This window comes from Phasianus colchicus, chromosome 1, assembly GCF_987193195.1.
Source record: "Phasianus colchicus chromosome 1, bPhaCol1.hap1.1, whole genome shotgun sequence".
NCBI classification, from domain to species: domain Eukaryota; kingdom Metazoa; phylum Chordata; class Aves; order Galliformes; family Phasianidae; genus Phasianus; species Phasianus colchicus.
Genome location: NC_143436.1, coordinates 197,641,945 through 197,658,890, shown reverse-complemented (window position 1 = coordinate 197,658,890; position 16,946 = coordinate 197,641,945). Strand labels below are relative to the sequence as shown.

The 16,946-nt window shown below is 50.1% G+C and overlaps 1 pseudogene; it reads right to left on the bottom strand.

Moving 5' to 3' along the window:
• Positions 1-12,540: 12,540 nt before the first annotated feature.
• Positions 12,541-14,224, bottom strand: LOC116239516 (olfactory receptor 52B2-like; annotated as a pseudogene).
• Positions 14,225-16,946: the final 2,722 nt, after the last annotated feature.

Below are 16,946 nucleotides of genomic sequence, written 5' to 3'. Positions count from 1 at the left end.
TGGAGGTGTGTGGGGAGGACTGGGCTCTTATCTGCTATGGCCACTCACACAAAGTCCTTTTCCCTCTGCTTCACACCAGGCAGTTTAAATTTCTGCATGCTGTTACGTGAGATAAAACAGGGGAAGGAGGGCAGATCCAGGATTCTGCCATGCACCACCAATAAATACAGAAGTGCTCATCACAGAGCAGGGCGTGCAGAACCCCCCCATGGCAGGGAGGTTGAAATTAAATGATCTTTGAAGTTCTGTCCGACCCAGGCCATAATTCTATGACAAGTGCTGCTGTCTAAGGGGGAGGAGTGATAACTCCCAGCACGAAAATAGAGGCCAGCTGGTGGAGGGGAATGGGGCACTTATTGCAAAGCTGTGAGATCAGTAACTGAAAAGAAAAGTGGGGGTCCGACCAAGAAGGAAAGCTCCACAGACCAGCAGAGCTTCCTGCTGGCACAGCACACGTTTCCATAGAATCACAGGATTTTGGGGTTGGGAGGGACAGCTGGGGATCACGTCCAAACCCCTCCCAAAAGCAGGTCTCCTACAGTGAGGCTGGGGGTTGTTTTGCTTCAATCCCAATGCTGGACTTTGGAGGTGAACCTGCCTGCCTAAGGAGCTTATCTTAAATTGAAAACTTGTAGCTCCACAAGACCGCATGTTGGTGATTTCCACAGCCTGGCCACGTGCTGCACAAGCACTGGTGTGCTTCCTCTGTTGCATCTCAGAAAGCAAATGGGATGCTGGGCTCCATCAGAAGAGGGGGGGCCAGCAGGGGCAGGGAGGTGATTGTTCTCCTCTGCTCTGCTCTTGTGAGGCCCCATCTGCAGCACTGCGTCCAGGTCTGGAGCCCCCAGTACAAGAAGGACAGGGAGCTGTTGGAGAGGGTCCAGAGGAGCCACAAAGATGATCAGGGGGCTGCAGCACCTCCACTACAAAGACAGGCTGAGGGAGCTGGGCTTGTTCAGCCTGGAGAAGAGAAGGCTGTGGGGTGAATCATTGCAGCCTTCCAGGACCTAAAGGGAGCCTACAGACAGGAGGGGAGTCAGCTCTTGGAAAGGGTAGATGACAGCAGGACAAGGGGAAATGGTTTGAAGCTGAAGGAGGGCAGATTGAGGTTGGACGTCAGGGGGAAGTTCTTTAGAGAGAGAGTGGTGAGGTGCTGGAACAGCTGCCCAGAGAGGCTGTGGATGCCCCGTCCATCCCTGGAGGTGTTCAAGGCCAGGTTGGATGGGGCCCTGGGCAGCCTGGGCTGCTATGAAATGTGGAGGTTGGTGGCCCTGCGTGTGGTGGGGGGTTGGAACTTCGTGATCCTTGAGGTCCCTTCCAGCCCAAAACTTTCTTTGGTTCTGAGCCAGACACGCACTGCTCCCATTCCTCGTGCTTTTCAGCTGTCTCAGTAGCAGTGACAAGGAGCAATCTGCCCCCACTCACCTCCTCTGTGCCTTTGCTTCCTCTGCCCCATCTCCTCCCAGCTGTCCCTTTACAAACCCCATCCACGCTGCCTGCTCATCACTCCTGCCACGTCTTCCTGCTCCCCATGGCACAGCATTGCAGCAGCAGCAGCATTTCAGATGCACAGTGCTGCCCTTCCTGTTTTCTGTTCCTCACTGAGGAATTTCTAATATCGGGTTTGTTTTTGGAAGCTGCTGATCACTGAACTGTGTTGCTGTAAAGCTATCGGAGCTGTGACAGCTTGTTCCTGGGAGATAATTGTTAGCCACGAGCCTGTCATTTTCTATCTGAAGTGTTGTGCTTTGTTCCCCAAACGCATCCTTTCATGTTGATCAGAACAGATTTTTTTTTGTCTGTTGTTTCATTGTTAGGTGACTCAGCCTTACGAGGGTCTTTGCAGCGTTTTGCAGCTGGTCCTCCTGTTCCTGCAGTGATTTAATCCCATCACCACACTCGTGGCCTTGTTGTTTTCCTGGATCAAGAGCAGAAGTCCCAGCACAGACTGCTGTAGGGAATTGCTGCAGAGGACAGCCGCACGCCTTTGCTTCATGGCTCAGCTGTTCACCAGAGTGCAGGACATCATCCTCACCCCATGGGATTGGAACCCAGGCAGAGGGAATCCCTGGGTCTGCCTGGTCCTCTTCTTTGAAGTCCTGCAGTATACTGGAGAGGCTCGCCTGTGCGTTGGGAGAGCCATTCCCACCTTGTTCCCACATTTATCTACTCAAATGCCCGTGGTTGCGATTTCTGTCATGTTTTCTGCAGCTTTTTTCCCCACAGATGCCACATCTGCATGGCTCCCTGCATCTCCTCAGAAAGACCTTTGATGTGCCCCACACAAACGCGTGCTCCCTGCCCCCACAAGGGTACCTGTACACACGGCAGTGCAGAAAATGGGGCCATTCCCACTCAGCCTGGTCCCATATCCATTCAGTCCATGGGACGGCTGGGGACCACCTGCCTTTGCTCCATCCTTGGTGGATCTTTGCCTGGTGCCATCCGTCACAGGGTGCTTCTCCCCTGGGGTCAGATCTGGGGGAGCAGCTGCGGGGTGAATGCTTTGGGCACAGTGTGTGCACGGTGTCCCTGCCAGGACCTCCACACTCCTCCAGCACATGGGAGCTCGCTGGGGCTGCACATCCCATTGGAGGTGTGTGATGGGGTCCCACACGGCTGCTGCTGCGACTGCTGCCAGGGCTGTGGGCGTTGTTATGAGAGAAGTGGAACCACGCAGCGTATCAAGCAAAAGATTCAGTTAGCATAATTGAAATCCAAGCAGTCTGGTACAAGAACCATCATTAGCCCTGATCTGCTATTGCGGTTTGAAAAAAAAAGGAGAGAGAGGAAAAATAAGGAAAGAAACACTTTGCATCTCAGAGTTCTGTGTGCAGATATTAAGTCAAAGAACAACCAACTAATTGTGGATGTAAGAGCTCAAGAAACACGAACTCTTAATTGTATCCGAGCTCAACTGTGGGTGCAATTAATCTATGGCAGTAATGATTATAAGAGAAGACAAGGAAGGCACCTTACCTCTGAAATTTGAGAAGTGGTTTGGGATCATCCAATTGAATTTGAAGACAAATCCCAATCTTGGTGATGTTTGGTTAATTCTACTCGCAGCCCCATCACCAATAAAGCTCTCACATCCTGATAATACCAAATGCTTTGGCGTATGCCGTGCACTCAATCACTGCACCAGGACTGAATCACAGCGGGACGATGCTCATAAAGCACTGAAAGTGGGCCCAATGAAGCAGAAACAAATGGCAAACTGTTGATGTGAACGCGTGCGTTGCTGGGGAACAACAAGGGTTTATTTGTGGGAGTAACGCCACCAAAGCCCAAGATGTTTGTCTTGGTGCTAAACAGAATGTTTGTCATTTTGAAATGCGTTCTGATGAAACTGTGCTTGTGTACATTGGAAAAGGTTGTGTTTATATGGAAGCCTTTTGTGGTTTTATATTGGAAGATAATATTGCTGTAGGTACAAGTAGTCACTCAAATGTTTGTGGTTTTTTTTTAACATTATTGTAATTATGGGATGTGATTTTGATTAATCACCTCCTGTTACATTACGTCTTATCAGTAGTTATAATTGGGTTATATGCAGAGTGCAGATCTGTTGCCTCCTGTTGCATCCTTCATCCAGCTGTCATTTTACTACCTCAGGTATTCGTTTATCTACTTATTATCATATCATATATATAGGTTTGGCACAACTTCAGCCACCCAAAACATGGGGAGTAATACATAACAAGGAGCAGTACTTCACAGGCTGCTTACTGAGGATCCCTAAGTGCACAGATGATCAATGCACCACTTATGGCACAGAGGTGAGAGGTGACCACACTGCTGCTCTGAGGGTCAGAACAACTGTCTATGGTCATGGGATGGACTGTGTTGGTGCTGCCCTGCCCCACAGCCTGGCCCTCCTCTCATACCCCTCTCGTGTGATAGCCATCAGGATGGACGTGTCTGGCTGTGACAGCAGAACCAGGCTAAGGTGGATGCAGGGGTGATGGTCAACAACACCAACCCGACGTGGCTGGGATGCAAAGATGAGCAACAGTCAATCATCTTACTCCATAAATAGGAGACAAATGGGATTTTCTGTTTGAGCAGGAACGCCTCTCAAGGTCACTCCTTGAGGTTGAGATGTTCCTTACTTCTGGCAGATGCTGTGCAAGGGATTTATAGCCAGGGTCTTGCCTGTAAGCAGAGAGGGACTCGTGGGTGAGGTGGCAGTTGGTGGCTGCCTCAGCCATATTGACCATGAAATAGTTGAGTTTAAAACAGTGATGGGGGGAAAGCTGTCACCACAATTTCAGCTCTCTCCTGGATAAAGGGGAGAGTGTTCACTGGAACAGGTTGCTCAAGGAGGCTGTGGATGCCCCATCCCTGCAGGCATTCAAGGCCAGGCTGGATGTGGCTCTGGGCAGCCTGGGCTGCTGGTTGGCGACCTGCACACAGCAGGGGGTTGGAACTGGGTGAGCGTTGTGCTCCTTTGCAACCCAGGCCTTTCTAAGATTCTACGATTCTATGATTCTGTGATGCTATCATTCTGTGATGCTATGAGAGCAGACTTCAGGCTGCTTGGGGAACTAGTTGGCAAGTTCCTCTGGGAAACTGCTTTTGAAGGCACTGGGGCCCATTAGTGCTGGTCGCTTTTTAAGTAGCATCCCTGAAAAGCACATAAGAGGGAACTGCAAAATGTTGAAGTTACACAAGCAGGTCAGAAGATGGGCTTTGCTGAGCATGGTTCTTCTTCAGCTTATGTGGAAAAAAAATGCGTGGCCACTGGAAGTGAAGCTGGGTGACGTGGGAGGGCTGCAGAACTTTGGGTACTGCATGGTGCGACCTCACCTTGAGCATGGGGTGCAGTCTGGGCAAAGCACTGAGTGACCATTAGGTTCATGCAGCAGAGGAAGGACTTCTCCTTGTTGCTGATTCCTGTCCCAGCCACCCCTAGCATTCAGCACGAGTTTTTCTCCTAAATCTCTCTGAGCTGTAACCAAGGGGCTGCTCAGTGGGGAGTGAAGCAGAGCGTTTGACCTACAGACACTGGCCCTGTTCTGCAGACTCTTGCTGTGCTCTGCAGCTTTTCAGGGGACAGAGCTCAGACTTCAGTTGGGTAAAGGACTGTGGGCTGGAGCCTTCCACAGCTCACCCTTGTCCTACACCAACACACACTCAGTTTTCAGAAATCCCTTTCGCCTGAAGGCACCACTGGGCAGCAATCAGTCCCCTTCCGGGCCACCATGGCAATTCCACCCTGCATTAAGTCAGATTTCCCTTCTCAGCACTGACTCGGAGCAGAGTGCTTAGTATGGGTGATTCAGCCTTACATTGCTGCGCCTGGCTGTGCTCTATTGCCGTTTAAATGGCACTTGATTGGAAGCCCTATGCACCTACCTGGTATTTAGAAAATTCCCCATGGGGAAAGAGAACAAAATCCACACAGCTGTCCCTGCAGCTCAGCGCAGCATCCACAGCCTGGCAGCACTGCAAATCCATTGCTTGTCTATGGGACAAAGGCAAACTGTCATCTCTTTTCACAGAATCCCAGAATCTCAGAATGGCCTGGGTTGGAAGGAACCTCAAGGATCATGAAGCTCCAACCCCCACACTGCATGCAGGGCCACCAACCTCCACATGTAATACCAGACCAATACTACTTTTCCTATAACTAATAACGCTGGTAGTAGTTGTGACTCCAGATTTATCACAGTAACAAGTAATTGAAGGTGTTGTGGGGGTATGTGGTATTGACTCTTGCCACGATGGGATGCTCCTGTACCCTCAAGCTCTCCTTTAAGCAGCAGTTCATAAAGCAGCACAGCGAGACAGCCAAGGTGCAGAATGGGAAACTGTGCAGGTTTGGCAGATTTATGGTATCGGATCGATTCTAGTTTGTGTCTTTGGTTCACTAATAGAGACTTACCTTGATTTCTTGTGCCTTCGCTATGTTCTTGAAGGGCTGCACAATCCATCACGAGCCAATGTCAGTGGCAGTACCACAGTACTGCGGCGTGTTTCTTCCATAATAGCCTTGCTGGTTTACTGCACGGGAGGTTTCATCCATTCCAGATGATTTTGTTAAGAGGAGCAACATGAAAATGGAAATCTAAACTCTCTAAGTCCTCTCAATTTTCCAACTTATTCTGCTAATGAAATCCTTAACTTGCAATATAGCCTCTAGAGAACAAGAAAATCTCACATCTAACTGCACAACTGCAGATAAATAAATATCAGTGCTGGATTTGTGTGCAGATTCAATGGGATGCTTATATTGATTCACAGAAATGAGCCAGACATAATTCCAATGAAATAACCAGTGAAGCACTCATTTAATGGCTGTGGTTCAGTGACTCGGGTGAGCTCAGTTCTTGAGATCTTAGCTTGCTGGAGAGAGGAGCAGGTATTGAAAGCACTACCAAGCAAAAGAACTGGATGCATCAAGAATAAATGTTTCTGCTCATAGTAAGTGCTGTGTCCTGGAACCATACTTAGGGTGGAAAAGAACATAAGTTGAGCTTGGGCTGAGCAGCAATCTCTCTGCTGATGGGAAAAATGGGACAAAAACCTGAAGTGGCTGAGAAAGGGAGTAAAGATAACATTGGGATTATTGTATAGAATGTCAAGAATGATCACTGGGACAACTTGGAGGAGGTTTGTGGTGGGGCAGGAAGGAGAAATAGGAGGAAAACAAGGAAGAGAAAGGCGGTTGTTGGAAGGGCAGTGAGATGGTAGGTTGATCTGTGGTCTGGTTTGTTTTACAGCTGGGACTCCCCACTGATGGGGACGTTCATGGCAAAATGCTGCATGCCAAAACAATGGGCATCATGCCAATAAAAATAAGAAGGATTTGTAAAAATGTCAAATTGCAGATTAAAAGAGATAACGTTGTAGTCTGAGTGCAGCCAAAGCCAAACATCACCAACATTTCTAATACTCAGCCAATGCAATCAGGGGACTATTCCTATCAATAATGCATCTCCTTCAAGCTTCAAAGAGCTGCTATCTCCCAGTTTGGGAAAACTGTGCATGAGTGGAGGGCTGGCAGGGAAGGTGTGGGTGTCCACGTCAGGCGTTTCCCAGCAACATCCCTCATTTAGGTTGGATGTCAGGGGGAAATTCTTTACGGAGAGAGTGATGAGGTACTGGAACAGCTGCCCAGGGAGGTTGTGGATGCCCCGTCCCTGGGGGTGTTCGGGGCCAGATTGGATGGGGCCCTGGGCAGCCTGGTCTAGCATTAGGTGGGATGGTTGGTGGCCCTGCGTGTGGCAGGGGGGTTGGAGCTTCATGATCCTTGAGATCCCTTCCAACCCTGGCAATTCTGTGATTCTGTGATTCTGTGATTCCAGCCCCGTGTCAGTGTTTAATGCACTTTTTCCTTCTGGCTGGCAAAACACTCATTTAAAGACAATTGGAACCATGGGGCTAATGTCACCCATTTCCTTCTCACAACTGAATCTCCCCTCTTTTAGTTTAAAGCCATTTCCCCTTGTCCTATCTCTGTCAGACTGTGTAAGAAGTTGGTCTCATTCCTGTTTCTAAGCTCCTGACTCAACACCTTGCACTTGAACCTCATTGGGTTCTCACGTGCCCACTTTTCAAGCCTGTCCAGGTCTCTCTGGATGCCATCTCTCCCTTCTGTTGCTTTGACACACCACTCAGCTCAGGCTGTGGATGCCCCATCCCTGCAGGCATTCAAGGCCAGGCTGGATGTGGCTCTGGGCAGCCTGGGCTGCTGGTTGGCGACCTGCACGCAGCAGGGGGTTGCAACTGGGTGAGCACTGTGCTCCTTTGCAACCCAGGCCATTCTATGAATGCAGTTTGCTATCTTTAATTAGACTAATTGATGGTCAAAGGAACAACAAACGTCCTTCAAACTCGCAAGATTTGAGGGGTAGCAATCTTCACCACTAAGCACAGCTGGATGAGAGTGGCTCTGAGATTCATGGCATCTCACATTTCTGTTCGAGGCAATACCAATGGGACCAAGGGTTTGCATTTTTTGGATGTTCTGTTGGTTGCCTTGGAACCCAGCTCTGGCAGGGAGGGACATCCCTCCCTTGGTCAGCAGGACAAGGGGCAGGGCTGGGGGCTTCCATTCTGTTTGAAGATGTACCCCTCCCTAGAGGGGAGGGGTACATTCTGCCTCATTTTCCCTCTACTTTCCACGCTGCACAAAAGGGAATGCGTCCACCTGCTCTCATCTGACCTGAGCACGTGGCTCCCTGCCATGCAGGGATGGCCTCCCCAGGAGCAACCCAGCCCTGTGCTGCTGCTTTGGGGTCCAGCAGCTGGCCTGTGTCTATAAGCACCATAAAGAGCAGAATTGCAGCTGGTGATCTGAGTGCTGTGTTTCCATATACGTGCATAGAAGGTCTGAAGTCTGCACTGATTGGATTTATTGTGTTATTGATGGTGTGAAATGGGAAGCTTGTACCAACGGGCTGTGTAAGTGTGCAGCGATGTCTGTTATTTGGCCTGAGCTGTGACACTGCCTGGCTCACCGCAGCCCCTCCTTCAGCTGAGCACCCTCCTGTTCCACTGCCCGATTATTATGGAGTGGAGTCACCCACTGCTGTCTTTTGCAATCGGTGAGATTAAAAAGAAATTAAGCACAGAGGCTTACCCAGGCAAAGATCATTCTGAACTGAATTGATGGGCAGGGAGTGCTTCCTTGCATGTGCAGTATTTGCAGTGTAAAGCAATAAATAGCAGCTGAGGCTCCTGGCTGAGCATGTGAGTGCAGGGGCTGCAGGGCTATATGATAAATCCTTCCTCAGGACTCCACACAACTCTCATATAAAACACATCTACGGATTTTTAGGCACACAGAGCATGGGAAGCACAAGCCCTGATTCTGCTGCTCTGGTCACAGCAGATGTTCCATGGTGTAGGAAAACAGGGCATCATCTACCCACATCTGCTTAAAAATCACTTTATTGATGGATGTTATCTTTTGGATCCTTCATCTTGCTGTTGGTAATCAGCAGAAGCCTTACTAATATCTCACCCTTGAAGACACAGAGTTGGGAGCACAGAGTCTCTGGAGTGCAGCAGGACCTGAAGTGCCACAAGCTCCTCCTGTGCTGCATTCAGACCCTGACATTTCTCATTGAAACCATCCCAAATCCAGAGAACCTCTGACAAAGGCAGTGCTTTTACTTCTATTTCACGGTAATATACTGAGATAGATGACTGATCTAATCTTGGCCTTGAGCAATACTAAAAAAAGCAATTTTACCTTTTCACCGCCATTCAGACACAATGGTGAGGGAGGGAGGAAATACAGGAAGCCTGGAAAAGGCAGAGAAAATAAATATCCCTGAACCTGGTCAAAAAGTGGTCTGATTGCTCCAGAGAGAAGAAAATTCCAGTAAACAGATTACCTCAGCCTGATCGTGGCCAGAAGGAAAAAGTAAGGAGCCAGCACAGTGTTAGGGCCAGGGTCAGGGCTCCTGCCCCTCATGGGATGGATTGCCTTGTGCTCCATCACACCACCCAGCTGCCAGCAATTCGTGGTCAGGGTCTCCCTGGGATGTTCATAGAATCATAGAATTCTCAGGTTGGAAAAGACCTGAAAGATCATCAGGTCCAACCACAACCCAACCATCCTACCATAACCCTAACTCTGCTAAATTGTGTCCCTGAGCACCACATCCAAAAGGTTTAAACTCTACGGTAAATTTGAACCCAGATCCCTAGGAAATGTGTGCACAAATAAATGATTTTGGTGGATGAAGAAGAAAAGCAGAAACTTGAATGAATTTGTTGAGTATAAATCAGATCAATCAGATCATTTATCTGCTGTGGGAGGGTGACAGAGTTTACACACAGGGCAAAACACCATCTGTCCATCTGTCTTAATTTCTGAGATAAAGTAGCATATATATTGTATGGTGATTTTATAAATGAGCCAGAGTGTATTGCTGAGCTTGAGCCACTATCAGGTGATCAGAGGGCTGGAGCAGCTCTCCTATGGGGAAAGATTGAGGGAACTGGGCTTGTTTGGCTTGGAGAAGAGAAGGCTGCAGGGAGACCTCATTGTGGCCTTCAGTACTTGAAGGGAGTGGATAAACAGGAGGGGGAACGGCTGTTTGTGAGGGTGGATGGTGATAGGACAAGGGGGAATGGTTTTGAAGTGAGACAGAGGAGGTTTAGGTTGGATATGAGGAGGAAGTTTTTGAGCCAGAGGGTGGTGAGGCACTGGAACAGGTTGCCCAAGGAGGCTGTGGATGCCCCATCCCTGCAGGCATTCAAGGCCAGGCTGGATGTGGCTCTGGGCAGCCTGGGCTGCTGGTTGGCGACCTGCACACAGCAGGGGGTTGGAACTGGATGAGCACTGTGCTCCTTTGCAACCCAGGCCTTTCTGTGATTCTATGAAAAATGGGGCACTCCCAGCTGAACCAAGGGAGGAATTTCCATCACTGTGCTCCTCACACTGACCCCAGCCCCTGGAAGGACACTGCCAGACGGCATCAGAGCTTCTTGGGACAGCTGAGATGGGCTCATAAATTAGGATGGTTGTGAGCTGACAGCCTTACTGCCATCAGAATGACTCACGGATCGTGAAACACAACTCAGAACGTAGATCCCACAGAGCTCAAATATACAGCTGAGCCACAGCAGTCGTTATTATAATGGCAATTAGCACAAATAAAAACAGTGCTCTGGGACACAGTGTGCTGTTGCCATAGATGGCCTTGGGCCTGACCAGATTCGTCCCACTGCTTTTGTTTTAAATTACATTTTAAGTGGTGCTTTTATCTCAGAAGCTCCTGCAGGAGGAGCAGTCCCTGGGCTCCCTGTGGGCTGCAGATGCTGTTCCACCAGCAGAACTTGTCATGAAGGCTGTGCTGCAGCTGCCGTGGTTCCTCAGTGTGGCACTGATGGGATCACATCTGGGCTCTGGGTCCAGTCTGCGTCCTGCAGAGAGCCATCCCAGTGCAGCCCCAGGCTGTAGGGCCGGAGTCTGGTCACGTCCCTTTGGTGCATGCCTCTGATAGATGCGTTCCTTCCACTCCTCTCCGTCTCCAAATTGTGTGTGCTATCGTGTGCACAGCCCATTCAGTGTACATCCAACGTGACAAGCTCCATGGCCACCAGGACTGGCATGAGGCTGGCCACCATAGAGGTACTCGTGGTGTTCCTGCCTCCTGACAAGGCTGCAGTGTCAGTGGGTCAGTGTTCCATCTTACTCTTTCTCGTGGGCACTGGGATGTCACCAGTGTGACCCGCTCACATTGATGTGACCTCTATGAGACAGAAACACTTTTGGCGTAGTTTTTGCACCTGAAGAGGAGCACTACAAAGACTTGAACATCCGTGTCTCCTCTATTATGCTGTCTTAGATTTTCACATCCTAATAATCATAGAATCATCACAGAATGGCCTTGGTTGAAAAGCATCACAATGCTCATCCAATTCCAACCCCCTTCTGTGTGCAGGTCGCCAACCAGCAGACCAGGCTGCCCAGAGCCACATCCAGCCTGGCTTTGGATGCCTCCAGGGATGGGCATTCAATAACCAGTCTGTCTCTGATTTGGGAAAATATGCTCCTCCCTCTGCTCACGTCCTTATGGCCAACATCTGCTTGCTGGTCCCACCACAGTGAGCCCCACTGAATGAGATGTGAAAACCAAATAGATCTATACCTGGCCCCCAGAAAGCTGCAGAAGAAGTGACTCCACAGCCACTTTTCGGAGCTGAGGGTCTACCTGCGATCGAGGGGGCAAAGTCATCTCCTGCTGCCAACCTGAATAACTCTGCTAGGACTTGGGCAATAAAACGTCAGCTGAAATGTGAGCCATCCTTATGGTCAGATGTGGCTTCTTGCCTTGCAGACAAGATACTATTAATTAGAATAAATGCGTATGATGCTGAGTGATAGAACTGCATAAACATTTTAACCAAATGCAATTCTTCTATTGATTTGCTTCTTAAAACGATGTCTAATGGGGAATTATGTTCTGTCTGCTTTCTCTGGTTAAATAAAAAGAAGTAAATGCTTCAATAAATTTTAAAATGTTACCAACAAAGTACTGGATATATCCATGAATATTATGCTGCAAACAGCAGCAATTTGTATCAGCTAATTAGGGAACACAGTGATCACAAAGACTTGAAAGGAGTCATCAATAAGAACAGTTATTCTCAGTGGTACAAAGTTAATGATGAGACAGTGGAAGTGAATGCAGGCACTCAGGAGGTGCACAGTCCTGAACACCCAACCTGAGGGTCTGCAGAGCTGACACAGGAGCTCCTCGAGGTGGATTCCTGTGAGTTGGGTCATGGATTGGCTGCAGGCCTTCCCAGGCTTTCCCTCTAGTTGCTCGAATCAAAGCCAGGCTGTGAGCAATAGGGAGGTGCCCCTGCTTTTGGCAGGGTTGGAAATAGATGATCTTAAAGGTCCCTTCCAACCCAAACCATTCTGTGATAATCCATTTATTGATCATGTGCTACCAGAGATGCAATAAGGACTGTCCTTCTCCTGGCCTTGAGACAACCAAACCCACTGATAAAGCTCTGATGGTCATGGCACAGCTCCGGGCTGCTTCAGCTAACATTCTGCTATGTGGTTCCTCCCTGTTTTTTCCTTTTGTAGGAGTGATGTGATCTGTTCTGGGGAAGGATCTATCAGGAAATCTGCTCAGTAGAGATACTGAGTCTAAAAAAGGAGGCAGCCGTGTTATTGCACACACATATACTTTGCTTATCTGATGCAGACGATTTCCTTTCATAGGAAGAACATCCCTGTCATTGCCACTGTCCAGTCCTAAAGAGCATCTGGGACACCCTTTCTCTGATTGGCTTGTTATTGAATGTGTGGATGATGCAGTTTAACACGGACAGTAGGAGCATGTAGAGGTTGGCCAATGGGATGTGGACATGGTAGGAGATGTTGTGGCCAAAGCAAAGAGTGAAAAATGAAAACAGTGCTGGTGTGTAGAATATAATACAACATATGCATGAGAGCTGCAGGTCCCAACTGCCTTGACCAGGGTGGCCATGGAGGAGAGGCTGAAGATGGCCCTGAGGATGAAGCTGTGATGAGCACTGTGCCCACCCTGGGCACAGGAGGGTGGTGGCAGACCAGAACCAGAGGTTGGTGGAGATGTCGATGCAGGCCAAGCGGGTGATGCCCATGTGCTCACAGTGGATGTGTGGCATGACATTGTGCCCACAGAATGGCAGCCCCAGGAGGAGGAATGTGGCTGGGAACATCGTGCAGAAGCTCTGGGCTAGGGCTTGGCTATCAGCACGTGCATGGACACAGTGGTGCATCTCAGGGTGTTGCAGGTGATGATGTAGCAGTCCAACATCACGGCAATCAGAATGGTTGACTCTGCAGTGAAGCTCATGTGTGTGAAGAAGAACATTTGAGTAAGGCAGCCATGGAAAGACATCTCCTTGGAAAGGTACCAGAATATGCTCAGGGCTTTGGGCAGTGTGGAGGACAACATGAGGTCAGACACTGCCAGCAGAGCCAGGAAGAGGTACATGAGATCATGGAGGCTTCATAGAATCATAGAATGGTTTGGGTTGGAAGGGACCTCAAAGTTCATGAAGTTCCAACCCCCCACCACAGGCAGGGCCACCAACCTCCACATTTCATAGCAGCCCAGGCTGCCCAGGGCCCCATCCAACCTGGCCTTGAACACCTCCAGGGATGGACGGGGCATCCACAGCCTCTCTGGGCAGCTGTTCCAGCACCTCACCACTCTCACAGCAAACAACTTCCCCCTCACATCCAACTGAAATCTGCCCTCCCTCAACTTCAAACCATTTCCCCTTGTCCTGCTGTCATCTCCCCTTCTCAAGAACTGACTCCCCTCCTGTCTGTAGGCTCCCTTTAGGTCCTGGAAGGCTGCAATGATTCACCCCGCAGCCTTCTCTTCTCCAGGCTGAACAAGCCCAGCTCCCTCAGCCTGTCTTTGTAGTGGAGGTGCTGCAGCCCCCTGCTCATCTTTGTGGCTCCTGTGGACCCTCTCCAACAGCTCTGTCTGTCTTGTATTGGGGGCTCCAGACCTGGACGCTTTGCTCCATCACACTGACAAACAGGAGGGTGTTGCTGAAGATTGCTGCAGTGTCCATCAGACAGAAGGGGACGGGGAGCCCGGCGTGCAGCTCCTGGCCCAGCAGCAGGAAGGAAGCAGGCTGCGTGCTCTGCTTGGCTGCTTCCATGGTGAGGTGATGTCTGAGCTGGTTTGGACTCCCTGCCCTGCGAGCAGAAATGGGGAGGGTGGGAAGCACAGCTCCTAAAGAGTGAAACACACCTGGGTTTTGCTGGAGCCATTTGTTGCTCTGGATCTTGAAGCAGTTTGGAAATATGATTTGCCTCACGCACTGTTGGAGCTTGCTTCAGTACTGCCTCCAAATCAAGCGATAAATTAGATTAAAAAGTGTGCCTCATAGACCAGGTGCCGAAACCCAGCAGAGGGATTTGCTAGCAGCCACACATCAGTGCCAGGCTTGGCAGAGCATCCAGGAGCCCACAGCCCCGGGCTCTCATTGCTATTATTTATTGTGTTTTCGTTCAGTCGCACCCAGAAGACATGAGGCAGGTGAGAGGTTTGGGCTGAGTGATGCTGATTTCATGCAGCACGCTGCTTCTTTCCATGCCCCCATCACCCCTTCTTCCTTTCACACTTTGTATGATGGCAGACTGTGGTCCCTGCAAGGCACAGCACCCAGGGCAGCACGGTGTTTGATGGCTGATCCAAGAGGCAGTGCAGAACAAAGCAGTGTGGAAGAGGAGCTCCATGTGGAGTGTGTGATCTCAGGGAGTGGCTGTGCTGGGAGGCAGAGCTGCTGCTGAGCTTTAAAGCAAAATTCAGAAGGAAAGGTCTGAGGCAGAGCACTGGGGGACAGGACAGCTGTGCAGCAGCACAGGATTTGCACAGAGCTGCTCAACATCCTCAGCTTTTGCCCAAGTCAGTGCCCAAGGACTGCCCCGCTGTGCAGCGGGGTATTTACATTGCAGCAGAGTGCAGTGCTGCCCCACTGCAATGTGCCCTGCGCTGCATCACAACCTCTGTATGGCCTCAGCTGCCACAGCCCTTCCAGTGACCAGACGTGCAGGGCCAACACGTGCACGCTCCTCTCCATGCAGAGTCCCCTTTGCACACCAGGTGCTGCTGCAGCTTTTCTCCTGGGTGCTGCCCTGCGACTTCCATCTGCTCTCCCACCACCCCTGCAAGGTGCTGACCTCAGAGCCTAAATCTGCTGTGTGATCTGGGAGAGTTTCCACATCCAGTTCCAGGCTGGATGTGGCTCTGGGCAGCTTGGTCTGCTGGTTGGTGACCCTGCACATAGCAGGGGGTTGGAACGAGGTGATCATTGTGGTCCTTTTCAACCCAGGCCATTCTATCATTCTATGATTCTACCTTCTGGCTCAAACCAGGTCCCTCAGCACCAGTAACGTGCCCAACAGCTGCACACAGCTCACCCTCTCTGTGACAATCAGGACATTGCCCACAGAGGGATATGGGAGCAGCAACGTTTGTGTGCTGTGTGCTCCCATGGGGCTTGCATGCAGAGCTCAGCTCTGTGCTGCTGGACAGACGTGATGAAAAGCATGGCTGAAGGGAGGGGATTTGGGCTGGAACTCCTTCAGTATGAAATGTTTGGGGAGATTTCAGCACAGGACAATGCCATTGGGGAGCAATGATGGGGGGAGCAGGATGGGACGGGATGGTGAAGGCAAACAGATGATGGCACTGATGTCCTCCTCCAGCCAAGCCTACAGAGACAGCAACAGATCTGCTGTGCTCACTGCCTTCCTTTGCCTGTGTGAGCATCCGAAGGCTGCTTTGAGCACCAGGTGATTAACACAGCAAATGTGTCTGCTCTGCAACAGGCATGCATTGCAGTTCCTGTTCTGTGCACTCACTGCTGCCTTGTGCTCTCTTTGGGGACATAAAAAGGAAATCCAATATTAACAGAGAGAAGGAATGGGAAACAGGTGGGTGAGAAGAGGGAGGTTGTAGAGGAATGGGAACTAATAAAAGGATGAAAACCTGGGTACTCAAAATTAAGCAATAAATTTGGATTTAGTGGCTGAAATGAAAGCAGATAGATTGCCTTAACTTATACATTTTCTTTTTCCCTTTCATTGAGTTGGGAAAATTGTGGTCTGACATCATGGGAATAAATATTTTAAAATTAGGTTTTTGAGCTCCAGAAAATGGGATGTTTGCAGGAATTCATTGTCACCAGCTGTTAGCCTGTGCCCCAGCACAGGAACTGCAGCACTTCGCACCTGGCTCGGGCTGAATCTAGTGAAGGAACACCTGATTTTAATCACACGAGGTTCTCATGTCTCATTCACCCCCCCCCCCCCCCCCCCCCGAGATGTACATCTAACATTATTTCTGATGCCTGAAAACCAATATTGTATTGGTGAAGCTGGAATTACCTCCCCCAAACCTGGCCTGGATACCCCAGCGTGTGCTGAGCCACCGGCTGCAGAGCTCCATGCTGAGGTGAGGGCTCTTTCCTCCCAGCCTCGTGCTGGCAGGGCAGTGTGAGAAGCTGAAACATCCTTGGCTTGTGTAAGTAGTGCCCTGTGATAGCCCAAACATATCTGTGTTATCAGCATTATTCCCACCCTAAAACCTAAGCAGCTCCATTGCAGCAGCCAGGAGGAGCATGAATTCTATCCCAGCCGAAAGCAGGACAGATGTCTGCAGGGAACAGGGCTGGCTGTGGCACTGCCCAGCATTTGGGGGTTGGACTCGATGTTCATTAGAGGTCCCTTCCAATCCCTACAGTTCTGTGATTTCAGGCATTCCCTGTCCCGCAGCTGTCCCTGCAGCTCAGGTCTGAGAAGCGGGCTCACGCTTCACGTTCCTCAGCCCAAAAGTGAAAACATGAAGGCAAACACACAGCCTTGAGCCCAGCGGCTGTGCTAGGCTGGGGCACGGCTCTGTGCTCAGCATCCTTCAACCCACAGCGGCTCCACTGCGCCTCCTCTGCAAAACGCC